A 14456-nucleotide genomic window follows, 5' to 3' on the forward strand; every position below is an offset into this window, starting at 1 on the left:
TATTGCACATATTGAATTTTTAACATAACACAAAGTACAAATTCACGAAGACTAACATATATACCTCTAAAATATGCCCCTCAATAATCTCCTACTGCTTGCCCTAAACTGGACCCTGTATCTCCTGATCCCTATAGATGTTATTCGGGTCTTTATAAACATATACACCTCTAATGTGAAAAACCTTATATATTTTTTCTTTAGATGGTAAGTCTATATTTTTTTCAAAACAGATTTTTCTTTGGTGTATGTCTATTCAACCAGTTCTTTTGTCCATCCCGACAAGGACCTCGTTTCGCCAATGTTGGCTTCTTCAGGGGAATATTCTTGTTAAGACCCAACATCAAGAAACACCCATGGCTCCTACTACTCGTGTCTACAATACATAGAACAAAATTACAAACAACAGAAATTATAAATCTAACTTTTACTGTAGTGTATATGTATCCTATTAGCTCATATCTGTCCATTACCCCCCAATTTATGTAAAACATTAAATTAATTCAATAGTTAATATTTATTAAATATTGATACATCAGCTATTTCATTTGAACAAAACTTATCCTAAGTCCCACTCCTACCTAAAAATGAAGGAGCGTACTCAGACACAACACACTCAATTCACTCCGGCTCAATAGCTCCCGTTGTTTATCATGAAAAAACTCCCGAATATGAGTGTTATCCTAAAACAAGATTCAAACAAAGAAATCTCTTACATTAAACCCTCATTTTAAACTAAGTTTTTTAACAAACACTCTCAAAAATGATTAAAAATGAATCTTTGCGTTAGGTATTATCTTATGATACTCTCACTGCAGAACCCCATAGCTTTACCTCTCCACACTTTCAAAAGCTCAGCGCCCTCCATGTAAACCAAAAGTTTCACTTCTTAGATCTTCCTCGTCACACTCCCCACCTGTAAAAACCACAACATTTATGGCTATATTTTTTGTGGAATCAATGCCTTCAATGCACCGAAACTTTAGTTTGAAATTGTACCTTGTTTAAGCAATGACCGCTTTCAAAAAAGCCCGCATTCAAAAATGGAGTCGCCAGACCGCCAATCCTCTAATTTGTTCCTCTAATTACACGGTGAGCAATATGTGCCTGCTCGGATAATTTCAAACGGTGCTCCAAACCATGACCCACACCTCCTCAATCATGATCTATTAATCTGAACAGAAAACAAAGTTAAGCCCTCCGCCAGTATATCACAAAAAAACGCCAATACTCAAATTGGTTTCTCAAATCACAAGGTGAGCCATATATGCCCACTCATATGACTTCAAACAGTACTCCTAACATTCACCCGAACTATCTCAACCATAATTTCATTCTAAACTGAAAACAGAGTTAAGCGCTAGTATGTTACCAGTAAAACATCAACTTCAAGACATATGAAACAGCAACAACGCTCACCTTTAATGTTTTACCACCGTGTTCATGTACTCAGCGTCTCCTACTGAGGTTTCTACTACCGACCTGCCCTTTTATGCTCCACCTCTTCACCCTGACACAACCAATCCACACACTCTTCATACGTAGAGCCTCAATGTCTAATAAAGAGGCCCACGTCACCAACACATCTACTTAGACTCCTCCTCACCACCCTCAGGTGGCCGCTCCACTCTCATTAGTGCCCTCCTCCTTGCTAAGTGATTCCTATTGTCATAAATCAAATCCTTTAGTTCTGAGCCCTGTTGTGTCGGGCTCTTCTGCTTGTGTTGCCCATAATTTTATCATCCATTTCAATTAGGTGGAAAATCAGATTTATACCCTATCTTACAACTTACCCACCATATATGGTCTTGCATTAAATGCCAAATTACACTTAAGTTACAACTCATTCACAAATATTAGAATTACCTGCCCAAACATCAATTGTTCAGACCAATGAATTGAACCAATAATCAACAATGTATCCTATATCCTCTCTACAAAAACGCTTCCCATTCAATCATTACATTCAATCCCCTTGGTGCTGTTGTTTGCCAATAATAAATGAACCTCTGTTCTGTTTGTCTAAGATCCTGGGAAACGTGACCACCTCTCCTGTTGGGACGCTGTTGTAAGATACAAAATTTCAATTGATCCTCTGAATGTCCATGATCCTGCCAATGTTTGACCAAAGGTGAATCAGTTTTACCCGTATGTATACAACTCCTATGTTGTATAATGCGGGTACGAATTGGTAATTTGGTTTGACCAATATATAATTTTTGGCAGGGGCATATGATAACATATATCACCCTGTCTGTACTACAGTCAAAACGATTAGTAAGAACCTGCTTATATGGCAAAGTGGGATGGTGAAAACTCCGTGTCTCTATTACATGTTTACAAACTGAGCAACCTTGACATTTGTACTGACCCGGCTTTTGTTCTATATTCAGTTGTCTTGTATCCGAGTGTACTAGGAGATCTCGTAAATTACGCCCTCTAGTTTTAGCAAACAAAGGTTTGTCCTGCAAACATTCGTGTAACGTTAAGACATGCCAGTGTTGTAAAATTATGTCCTGAATCTTATGGGTCCGTTGAGAGTATGGTAGCACACATACTAATCTTTCCTCTTCACTTCGATGTCGTGTTTGAAGTAAAGATGCACGGTCAGCATACAGCCCTCGTTTGTATGCTTTCCTAATGATTTTTTTAGGATACCCCCTTGTCAAAAACTTATCCCGCATCTTTATTGACTGTTTTTTATATTCCTCCATGTTGCCGCATAGTCGCCGCAATCTGAGAAATTGTCCCGCTGGAATGTTAGTGCGGAGATTCTGAGGATGGAAACTACTAAAGTGCAATAGGTTGTTGCGATCCGTAGATTTTACAAATATCGAAGTGGCCAGTTGTTGTTCCTGCTTATATATCTGTAAATCTAAAAATGAAATTGTTCTCTCATTTACAGAGAAAGTGAACTGTAAATTTGGATCTAAAGAATTCATCCATACTTGAAATTCTGTAAAAATTTGTATGGAACCCGTCCAGATGAAAAATATATCATCTATGAAACGGACCCAACACAAAATTTTGACCAAAATGGTGATGAATAAATGTATTTCTCCTCAAACTTAGAAACATACAGGCACGCTACCGAGGGCGCCATGGTTGCGCCCATGGCTGTGCCTTGAATTTGTTGATAATATTTTTCTTTATATCTGAAGAAATTTTTTGTTAAAGCTATTCTAGCTGTTTCGGTAATAAACTTGCTCTTTTTCTCTGAAAAATCATTAGTTCGCAATGCTTCATAAATCACCTGTAAAGAATCCTCTTGAGGGATACTGGTGTAAAGCGACACTATGTCCGCTGTCACCAGTAACCATCTATCCTCGACCTCAGTCAATGGTTGAATACGTGAAATAAAGTCTGAAGAGTCTCGTATGTAAGATCGACTCTTCTTAACCAATGGATTCAGAAACGAGTCCACATATTTAGATAAGGGTTCTAATACTGAATGAATTCCCGAGACTATCGGGCGCCCCGGAGGCGAAACTAGAGATTTGTGGATCTTCGGAACCACATAAAAGATTGGCGTACTCGGATATGGTTCTAACAAAAAATATTTCTCTTTTTTTGTTATAAGCTTTTGTGCTTCTCCTGCCTCCAGCAATTCAAGTATAATATCTTGTAATTCCGATGTTGGATCTTGTGATAAAAGAATATAACATCTATTATCTGCTAACTGTCGCATCACTTCTGCATCATAATCATCTGAATTCAAAATCACTATGCCGCCCCCTTTGTCAGCTGGGCGTATAGTGATAGAATCATCATTTTGAAGAGCTGAACATGCTACTCGTTCTTCTTTAGTTAAATTAAATGTCATCTGTACAGAAGATGATTCCAAAGTTTCTAAATCCCGTAACACCAATTTCTCAAAGATGGCTATTGCCGGATCCACCAAACCTGGTGGAATCCATCTCGTTGGTCTCCACAACCCCTTGTCCACCGACTTAAGTTGATCCTTAAAGTGTCTAACAATTTTTAATTTCCTAAAGAATTTATGTAATGATATACGTGTTGCAAAGGAATCATATTTCGTACTAGGGACGAAAGATAACCCCTTTTGTAGCAAAGACTTTTCTACCAATGAGAGCCCTCTCTTAGATAGATTAAATATTAATGAGGAATCTACTGTTGGGATCGAGTTTTGCGTTTGTCTAATGCATTGTAAGTTTTGTTCTGCAGTATCCCTACTTTCTTTTTGGTACTGACAGTTTGTTGTGATAAAAAATCAGACGTTGACTGTGCCTGTAGTTGTCCCCCTTGTCGAGAGCTCTGAAACTTCACTCTCTTACCAGAATCATTGGTTTTATTGTTCAAAGAGGAATCTTCCTCTGAGGATTCGCTAGATGACGAATCAAAGGTCTTAGCACGTCTATACGTTCTGTTCTTGTTCATCCAAGGGTATACATACCCTCGTGTATAGTCGGCCTCATCCCGTTGGAACTTTTGGATTTTGGCTGTCTTTAATTCTTCCCAATACTTATCCATGCTTTCTGTAAATTCAGCTAATTGATCACTAAAGGTATCTAATGCTACCACTGCTTTGATGTTATCTATATAAGTGTCCACCTGCACCTGTAACTCCACCACCGACTCATTAGATGTCTCTATAATTAATAACATAAGATCATAGGAACATTTATTAAGTATAGCATTCCATCTACCAATAAACTTTTCATTCTGGGCATGTAGAAAAGGTTCCTTGTTGATCCTCAAACCACGAGGTATCCGCTTCATTCTACAATATTCATTGAGTAAAGCTGAATGTAACTCTGTTCGTGTTAGGCGCTTTTTCATATTAATAACAGTATCCCAATCAGGAGGTGCTATATGTGTTTCAGTGGGAGTATCAAAAAGACGAATACCCGACAATACCTCCGCTGCCGCGGTATCTGTATAGCTAAACATTGCTGGTTCTATTACGTCTTCCATTGCCAAGAAAGTACCTAATATAGCGATCAAAAAATTATTGGCAATATCGTCTCTAGTGCTATGACTAGTAACCTACAAAAAACCCCCTGTACATTAATAAATGTAAGGGAGACCACTAGCACTTTTAGTTCTTTCAAAAAATTAGAAATTAAGATATTATTAAAAAATGTTTTTGATTTGTTTAAATTGTTTATTGAAAACTTAATCACTATCACTATTGCACATATTGAATTTTTAACATAACATGTTGTGTCTGAGTACGCTCCTTCATTTTTAGGTAGGAGTGGGACTTAGGATAAGTTTTGTTCAAATGAAATAGCTGATGTATCAATATTTAATAAATATTAACTATTGAATTAATTTAATGTTTTACATAAATTGGGGGGTAATGGACAGATATGAGCTAATAGGATACATATACACTACAGTAAAAGTTAGATTTATAATTTCTGTTGTTTGTAATTTTGTTCTATGTATTGTAGACACGAGTAGTAGGAGCCATGGGTGTTTCTTGATGTTGGGTCTTAACAAGAATATTCCCCTGAAGAAGCCAACATTGGCGAAACGAGGTCCTTGTCGGGATGGACAAAAGAACTGGTTGAATAGACATACACCAAAGAAAAATCTGTTTTGAAAAAAATATAGACTTACCATCTAAAGAAAAAATATATAAGGTTTTTCACATTAGAGGTGTATATGTTTATAAAGACCCGAATAACATCTATAGGGATCAGGAGATACAGGGTCCAGTTTAGGGCAAGCAGTAGGAGATTATTGAGGGGCATATTTTAGAGGTATATATGTTAGTCTTCGTGAATTTGTACTTTGTGTTATGTTAAAAATTCAATATGTGCAATAGTGATAGTGATTAAGTTTTCAATAAACAATTTAAACAAATCAAAAAATTTTTTTAATAATATCTTAATTTCTAATTTTTTGAAAGAACTAAAAGTGCTAGTGGTCTCCCTTACATTTATTAATGTACAGGGGGTTTTTTGTAGGTATATATATATATATATATATATATATATATATATATATATACTCCATGAAGCATGCTCAGACAGTGCAATAAGTATATCAAGGAGTTAACATGAGGCCCACAGGAGAGTCCCAGCGAAATATTGTGATCGAAGAACAATAATAGGTAAGGAGATAACATCAGGGAAAGACAATATTTTACTAATATATCTCCTTACCTGGCACCAAAAAAGAATGAATTTTACAACATGCGAACAATATATGCTCTAGAGATCCAACAGAGCTTGGAAGGGTACAGACCCGCCTTATTCAGTTTCACTGGTGTCCATGTAATGTGATGGGTGAAAGGTACAATGATTGGGTGATGCCAATTGACAAAAAAGTTTTCATTATACTTAACCAATAATCTTTCCAATTGACTGTATCAAATGGTAGAGAGAGATCTTTTTCCCAAACTGTCTCTAACCCCACACACCTTGAGGATGACAAAGCACACAGTTTCCTGTACAATCATCGAGAGTCCTCATGACTCTCGGTTTAGTGCAAAGAGAGAGGATATCTGACATGTCGCATAAACTGTTTAGCTGTATCCTACAATGTTGCAAACAATGCTGCAACTGAAGCCAGTGGAAAAACTGAGAAGTAGGTAAATTATATTTTTGAGCTAGATTTGCAAAGGAGAGCAGTCTCCCAGTTTCCTTATCATGACCAATTCATCTCTCTCTGCTACCAAAGTGGCAAGTTGATTACTGACAATAATTTGGAGTACAGGGTTATGCCATAATAATATATGAGAACTAGAATCCCATTTCCTTTTCAATAGTGAATCAAAACAACATAGAGACCCTCCGTATATGGATTGGGAGCTTCATCTATGGGAGTAAATGTAATGCTATTGGTAAAACTAGTTCCCACTCTAAAAGCAGCCACTTCAGGAAGACCTGCAACTTGTTGTCTACAACCAACTGTTGCATGTGCCGGCCGCAGCAGGCCCGCAGCTCTTGGTTCCTCCTCACTTGCGGCTGTGAGCAGCTGCCTGCGCCCCTGAGCCACCTCCATCATCCCTGACTCCTCCGCAGACTCCTAGCTCTGTGGCGGGTCTTCCCACGTGGCCCGCGGGGAGACGCCGCCGTCCTGCGCCATGCTGCCTCCTAGGTGTGCACACGCATCTGTTCCTGCTTTAAAGGGGCTGTGGCAGGATACCTATCCGCAGCCCCGGATGATGACATCACTGGGTCCCAGTACTTAAGGCCGGGCCCAGCAAGTGCTTCCTTGCCTTGGCAATAGGTCTCTACGCTTGTCGTGTGCTCGTTGCTTGTTCCTGCTCTCGACTCATTCCTGGTTCCTGGTTTGTTCCTGTTCTCGCCTGTGTTCCTGGTTCCTGATCCTGCCTATGCTCCTGGTACCCATTCCTATCCTTGCTCCTGGTTCCTGCGTCTACCCAGTCCTAGTCCTCGCTACTGATTGACTTCTGGCTTGACCCCTTCTTCATCTGACCACGCTACTGATTGACTTCTGGCTTGACCCCTGCTTTGCCTGACCATCCTTGGACTGTCTCCTGGTTTTGACCTGTGCTTGTTTGATTGCCTATCCTTGTTTGCTGCCTGCTCCGACTACAGCCTGCTCCTCCACGCCTCCATTTGATTTCATTCTGGACTTGGCCTCTCAGGCTTTGGCCCTCTATTACTCAGGCGCTAACTGTCTTGCCTTCTGTTCTCCATTTGTGCCTGGTTCTCTGGAACTCTGCCTCATCTGGACTCATCCTGCTATCCTTGCTACCACTGCTGACCTCTGGCTGATCCCGCCATCATACCCTGGAAGTCCTCGATGGAGGTCCATCTAAGACCAGCTGGCCCTGGTACCCAAGGGCTCAACCTGAGGTACAGAGGTCGAAGCCATCTGTCAGTCAGTTGGCTTCGACCTCTGTACCTCACCTTTCTTCCTTCTCTCTCCTCAAGCCTTGGGAAGATGACTGCTGCCGTGCCTTCATGCCGCTCTCTCTGGCGTCCCCGGATCAGCAACGGCAATGGTGTTCACCATGATTTTCCTGAGGGCTTCCTAGGGTGCGCGCGTGCATGCCACCCATGTCTATATCCATGTTATGGCGGGAACCTTGGGGGCAGCCCCTCCGAGTGATGTCATCACTTCCTGGTATGTAGCCTGCCCTTCATTTGCTAACAAACTGAGCTAGCAAGGATTGGATTGGATTGCCTCCAGTCTAAGATGCTCTGCCGCTTCCCAGCTGCCACAGGATGCTCTCTCTGCCCTTTGGGGTAATTCTTCTCTAACCTGGTACCCACTCCTCGGGGGCCCTTCTGCTCTATTTCAGGTGCCTATCTTGGGATAACGGGTACTCGCTCCTCCAGGGCCTGCTTCCCCTAATCTGGTGCCTGCCACTGAACAACTTCTGCCTGCCAGGACTTTCAACCATACAGCTTCTACTTCAGTGAGTACTAACCCTTTCAGTCCATCTCACCTGCAGCTTCAACACTCTGGGTCTACATCCAGGACTTGTTCCTGCTACCCCATGCTGCCATTCACCTACTCGAGTGTGAGACTGGTCTCTGCTGCTGAGGACCCCTGGACTACTTCTACTGGGTTACCTTCACTGCTGCCCACTACCCAGGCAGTACCATTGAGCTGTATAATAAATACAACTTCTCTGTGTCTGCGTGTATAGAGTCTAGCCTAGTACTGCGGTTCCTCACGGGGCTCCTCCCCATGGGAGTGGCCATCACCGCAGTACCCAAGAATCCACTCCAACACCTCATAGCCATAACAGATTGCTAACTCCATGGATTCGGCTCAGCTCACCACTTTGCAGGCCATTTCGAGTCTGGCCCAGCGAATCTCCGAACAACAGAATTCGCTAGACAACTTGACTGTTGCCTTTAATCAATTACATGCACGGATGAATGCACCGGCTGCCGCAGGTAAAGAAGTTACACCGCCAGAAGTGATGGTCAAGTCTACAGTGCCTCTATTTGCTCCGACACACTTCGTGGGTGAAGTTGGTGAAGTTATTAATCAATGTTGCATGCACTTTTTACTACAACCTAACCATTTCCCTACAGCGTATGCCAAGACCACCTATATCCTTTCGTATCTGGACGGAAGAGTGTTGGCTTGGGCCTCACCGCTGTGGGAGCACAATGACCCTATCCTGAATGATCTTGCGGGTTTCTTGAAGTGTTTAAGTCAGTATTTGATTACCCTGCCTGGTACTCGATAGCAGGATCAGCTTTGGTTCATCTAAAACAAGGTAACAAACCTTTACCAGACTTCGCTATAGAATTCAAGACATTGGCTTCTGAATTACATTGGGACCCTAGGTGCCTGAAAACCCTATTTTTCGAAGGCCTGAACTCCCAGTTGAAAGATGAACTGGTGAGATGCCCGAGAGCTTAGCAGAACTGATGAAGCTGGCAGCAAAGATTGATTGCCAAATTCGCGACAAAGTTCAAGAGGTCAAGAGTCCCAGATGACCACTTCAGGGAGAGATTCGTGTCAAGTCTGTACCCTGGCCTACACTCCCAGGGCATGTTGCTTGCGAAGAAGAACCAATGCAATTGGGCCGCAGTCATTTGACTTCTAAAGAGAGACAATTTCAAAAGAGGTTGGGACTATGCATGTATTGTGGACAAGCTGGTCTGCTGTACAAACATGCCCTATATGTCCGGGAAACTGGCAGACCTAAGTCCTGTGGAAGGACTCTTCTTAGGTCTAACTGCACCCTCTCCTCCACTCTCTCTTCCAGTATCTTTAATCTGCAGACCTTTGAAATATCAGACCCTTGCCTTAGTAGACTCTGGGGCAGGGGGAAATTTCATTTTGAAACGTCTAGTGGAACGTTTGCGGATCCCTACCACTACTATGATGCCTCCATTACTAATGTCCTCTATTCATGGAGAGCCCTTACCAGGTGAAGTAACCCTGCTTACAGAACCAGTGAGCTTGCGAACTGGTGCTCTTCATACAGAGACCATTTTCTTCTTTGTGCTAGAGAAGGCCATGCACCCTTTGGAACTTGGGCTACCATGGCTGCAGAAACACATGCCACAATTCATCTGGACCACATTGGAGCTTTCACGTTGGGGTCCAGATTGTCATGGCAAATGCTTAATGGAAGTCTCTCCAATACCATGCATGCCAACTACCCCATTGTTTTCTGGGTTGCCGCCTCAATATGCATCTTACCAAGATGTATTCTCAAAAGAAGCTGTTGATGTGTTGCCTCCACATAGATCATACGACTGTGCGATTAGTTTGAAGCCAAATACGGAACCACCCAAAGGAAGGGTCTACCCCATCTCCGTAGTGGAGAATGAGGTGATGTCGGAGTACATCCAGAAGAATCTCCAGAAAGGCTTCATAAGACCTTCTAAGTCTCCAGCCGGTGCAGGATTTTTCTTCATGGGGAAAAAGGACGGAACGTTATGTCCATGCATTGACTACCGAGGTCTGAATGAGATCACCATAAAGGACTGCTACCCTTTACCACTCATCTCGGAGCTATTCGATAGATTACAGGGAGCCAAGATATTCTCCAAGCTTGACCTCAAAGGAGCATATAATTTAGTTCACATTAGTTCTGGCGATGAATGGAAGACTACTTTTAATACCCGGGATGGACACTTTGAATACCTGGTGATGCCCTTCGGCTTGTGCAACACCTCGGCTGTTTTCCAAAACATGATGAATGATATTCTGCATGATTTACTCTACCAATGTGCCGTTGTCTACTTAGACGACATCTTGATATTTTCTCAGGACCTGCAATCCCATCAAGAAGATGTCAAAAGAGTTCTGCAGAGATTTTGCGAGAACCGCGTGTATGCCAAATTGACTAAATGTGAATTTCATAAAGAATCCGTGCCCTTCTTAGGTTACATTGTCTCAAACAAATGTTTCTAAATGGACCCTCAGCAGTTTGAGAGTATTCAAAAATGGCCTCAACCCACTGGCCTAAAGGCTCTAAGACGATTTTTGGGATTTACCAACTACTACCAGACCTTTATTAAAAATTACTCTTCATTGACTGTTCCATTAACAGCAGTGACTAAGAAGGGAGCCAACACTGCTATTTGGTCTACAGAAGTTGTGACTGCATTTCAGAAGTTAAAATATGTCTTTCAAAGCAAACCATGTCTCCGCCATCCGGATCCTACATGACCGTTCATTGTGGAAGTCAATGCCTCTGATGTAGGTATAGGGGCCATGCTAAGCCAAACTGGTGATTCAAAGATCTTGCACCCCTGTTCATTCTTTTCCCGACGCTTCTCGCCAGCGGAGAAGTACGGCATTGGGGATAAAGAACTATTGGCAATAAAAATGGCATGGGGGGCAAGATGGCGGCATAGACGCGGCTCTGAACGGCGGTGCTCGGTTATTCCTCTTGAAAGATTTTTTTCCCTTTCTTTAATATGCCTTCGAAAAGAAAGGGGAAGGTAAGAATCTTCCCACCGGAGACCATACCTTCCACCGGGCAACTGGACATCATCCGCTTTCTTAGCCAATTGGAACAAGTAGAGAGCGCCGGTGAACCCGGTGTGAGCACCCGTGGGGGAGAACGGGGAGCTCCTGCGGACGAGGCTTCTCTCAGCCCGGACTTCAGACCACCCCCGGCACAGCGAGACCCGGATGGAGAGACTTCCTGGTCGCATGTCGATGACGCGGCAGAAGCGACCGGGGAGGTGGAGGTCGATCCAGGAAGCGGGCAAACGCTGGAGAGGGCTCCCTGCCTTGAAACGGAGGCATCAGCGGGAGCTGGAGCCTCAGGGGCCTCGATTCCGGAGGCAAACCTCGCAGAGGATATCGAGGGAGCTTCGGTGGACCGAGGTCAGTCTTTAACAACTAATGGTGTGGGAGACATACCTTCGACTTCGACATCTAAGCCGGGGGTAGTGACACTCGAGTCACTCTGGGATTTGGTAGCTGGTCAAGGCCAAGCTATAAAACGGCTTGAAAAAAAAATGGACTCCCTGAATTACAATGTCCAACAAAAAATCACTGGAGTACAAGAACAGGCAAATGAGACATTAAATAAAATGGCAGAGAATGAAAATAAAATTCACTCTCTGCAAGCTGTCAATGTAGCAGTAATAAAAGAACAAATGGCCTGTTCTAAACGTTTGGAAAATTTGGAAAACAACATCCGACATTTAAACCTACGTATTATGAATTTTCCAAAAATTGCTGGGGAAATCCCTTTTACCACTCTGAAAAGACTTTTTAGAGAAGGACTGGAATTTACGGAAGAGAATATGCCGTCTATAAATTTTTGTAGGTTCTTAAATAGTAGTAATAGACCTGCTGCTGCAGGGCCTTTGCCAACACCTGCTATTCCCTTAAATTTAACTAGTTTCCTGGAAAACTCTGAAACAGATGTATTGGAAAGGAAAATATTACTGGTAGCATTTATTTCTGTGTATGATCTAAATAATGTTATGCGTAATTTCTTTAGAAAATTTCCCTTGAATTTCTATGGTCAAACAATAAGAATATACCCAGATTTAGCTCCAGTCACTCAAATAAGACGCAGAGAATTTCTAACTTTGAGACAAGATGTTGTATCCCTTGGTTTTGCTTTCACGCTTAGATATCCATGCAAATGTATAATCAAGAAAGGGGATGACTGTTTTATTTTTTTTCAATCAGAACAACTTCGCCAATTTATAGAGGCCAGAAGACCAACCACTTCTTCCCCGGTCAATATTGAGGGTTAATTGTATTAGGTTCCACTTTAGTCTATGTTATATGCCACTGTTAAGATAAGGAATTTCTAAAGAGTCTCTCAGTTTGATTTCACTTGCCCTCCTCTGTATTATTGCTGAGGGATGATTATATACAATTATATAAAAGTAAAGTACTTTGATTGTTTGTACATTTTGGAATTTCAATTAAGATAATATGAGGCAAGTTTATAGTAATTAACTACTGACATTGTTATCTAAAATGTATTTGCGATATACTTTTCTCTTTTTTTTTTTCTCATAAGTCTTTACTCATATAAATTCTCTTTTATTTTGTAAATTTGAAAATTATAAATAAAGAATTAAAAAAAAAAAAAAAAAAAAAAAAATGGCATTGAAGAATGGCACCCCTGGCTTGAAGGTGCACAATATCAGATTACTGTTTACACTGATCACAAAAATCTAGAGTACCTCCCTCACGCTCAGTTCCTCAACCATAGACAGGCGAGGTGGTCCCTGTTCTTCAACAGATTTGACTTTTTGCTGAAATATCGCCCTGGTGACAAGAATGTCAGAGCTGACGCATTAGCCACTGCCATTAGCAATGGTTACATGGAATAGACTTAGTTTTTGGGTACTTGCCAGGTTCTTATGGCCTGGATTGGCCACTGTTGGAAACAGGATGCTGGGCTTGATGGACCCTTGGTCTGACCCAGTATGGCATTTTCTTATGTTCTTATGTTCTTATTATCTCACTCTTTTTTCTCAGAGGACGTTCCTGATGAACCCCAGCATATTATTGACCCGAAGAGAGTGGTTCTCACAGCTACACATCCAGTACCCCCGGGCAAGACCATTGTACCCTGCACTCTAAGAAAGAAATTGCTAAGATGGGCTCACGATTTGAAACTGGCCGGACACCCTGGTCAACGTCGAACACTGGCCAAGCTACAAAAGTACTATTGGTGGCCCACCATGAAAGAAGACACTCTAGCTTACGTAGCCTCCTGTTCCAATTGTGCCAGACAGAAACCTCCACCCAGATGTCCTTGGGGCCGGCTTCAACCCTTGCCAGCACCGGATGAGCCCTGGACTCATATTGCAACAGATTTTGTGGTAGACCTGCCACTTTCCGGAGGTAACAACACCATTTGGGTTACTATGGACCGATTTTCAAAGATGGCTCACTTCGTGACTCTCCCTGGCTTGCCATCAGCCATGGAACTTGCTAAGTTATTCATCACTCACATCTTTTGCCTACATGGCATGCCTAAACATATTGTTTCTGACAGAGGAGTTCAATTTACAGCAAAGTTCTGGAAAGCCTTGTGTAATAAATTCGATATCACACTTGACTTCACCTCTGCGTATCATCCTCAGTTGAATGGCCAAACTGAGAGATTGAATAGAATTCTCAAACAGTTCCTCCATGCCTATGTCAACTTATGACAGAATGATTGCCTGAACTGTTCCCCTGGGCTGAATTTGCCATCAATTCGCAAATCTACTGGATCTACTCCATTTGAAGTGGTCTACGGATGACAACCTTTACCACCTTTACCACTTCCACTTTCTGTGTCATCCCCGGCAGCTCAATCTACTGCCATAGATATACAGCAGCTCTAGAGAAAGACTAAAGAGATACTCGAAAAAGCAGGACAAAGAGCAAAGAAAGGCTATGACGCTCACCATAGCAAGGCTCCTGAATTCCAGCCTGGTGATAAAGTTTGGCTTTCTACCAAACATCTAAGACTTAAGCTTCCATCTGCTCTATTTGCTCCACGCTTTGTTGGACCCTTTCCTACTCTCCAACGTTTGGGCTCACTCCCCTATAGTCTGAAACTCCCT

General features: G+C 42.1%; 1 long non-coding RNA gene across 1 annotated transcript; it reads right to left on the bottom strand.

Moving 5' to 3' along the window:
- Window positions 1-608: 608 nt before the first annotated feature.
- LOC115081003 lies at window positions 609-1163 on the bottom strand. Its single transcript, XR_003853713.1, has 3 exons — window positions 1000-1163; window positions 835-916; window positions 609-683 (listed from the first exon to the last, which is right to left on the bottom strand). It is a non-coding gene; the product is annotated as an uncharacterized LOC115081003 (long non-coding RNA).
- Window positions 1164-14456: the final 13293 nt, after the last annotated feature.

Source organism: Rhinatrema bivittatum, chromosome 1 (assembly GCF_901001135.1).
Source record: "Rhinatrema bivittatum chromosome 1, aRhiBiv1.1, whole genome shotgun sequence".
In the NCBI taxonomy this organism is placed as follows: Eukaryota; Metazoa; Chordata; class Amphibia; order Gymnophiona; family Rhinatrematidae; genus Rhinatrema; species Rhinatrema bivittatum.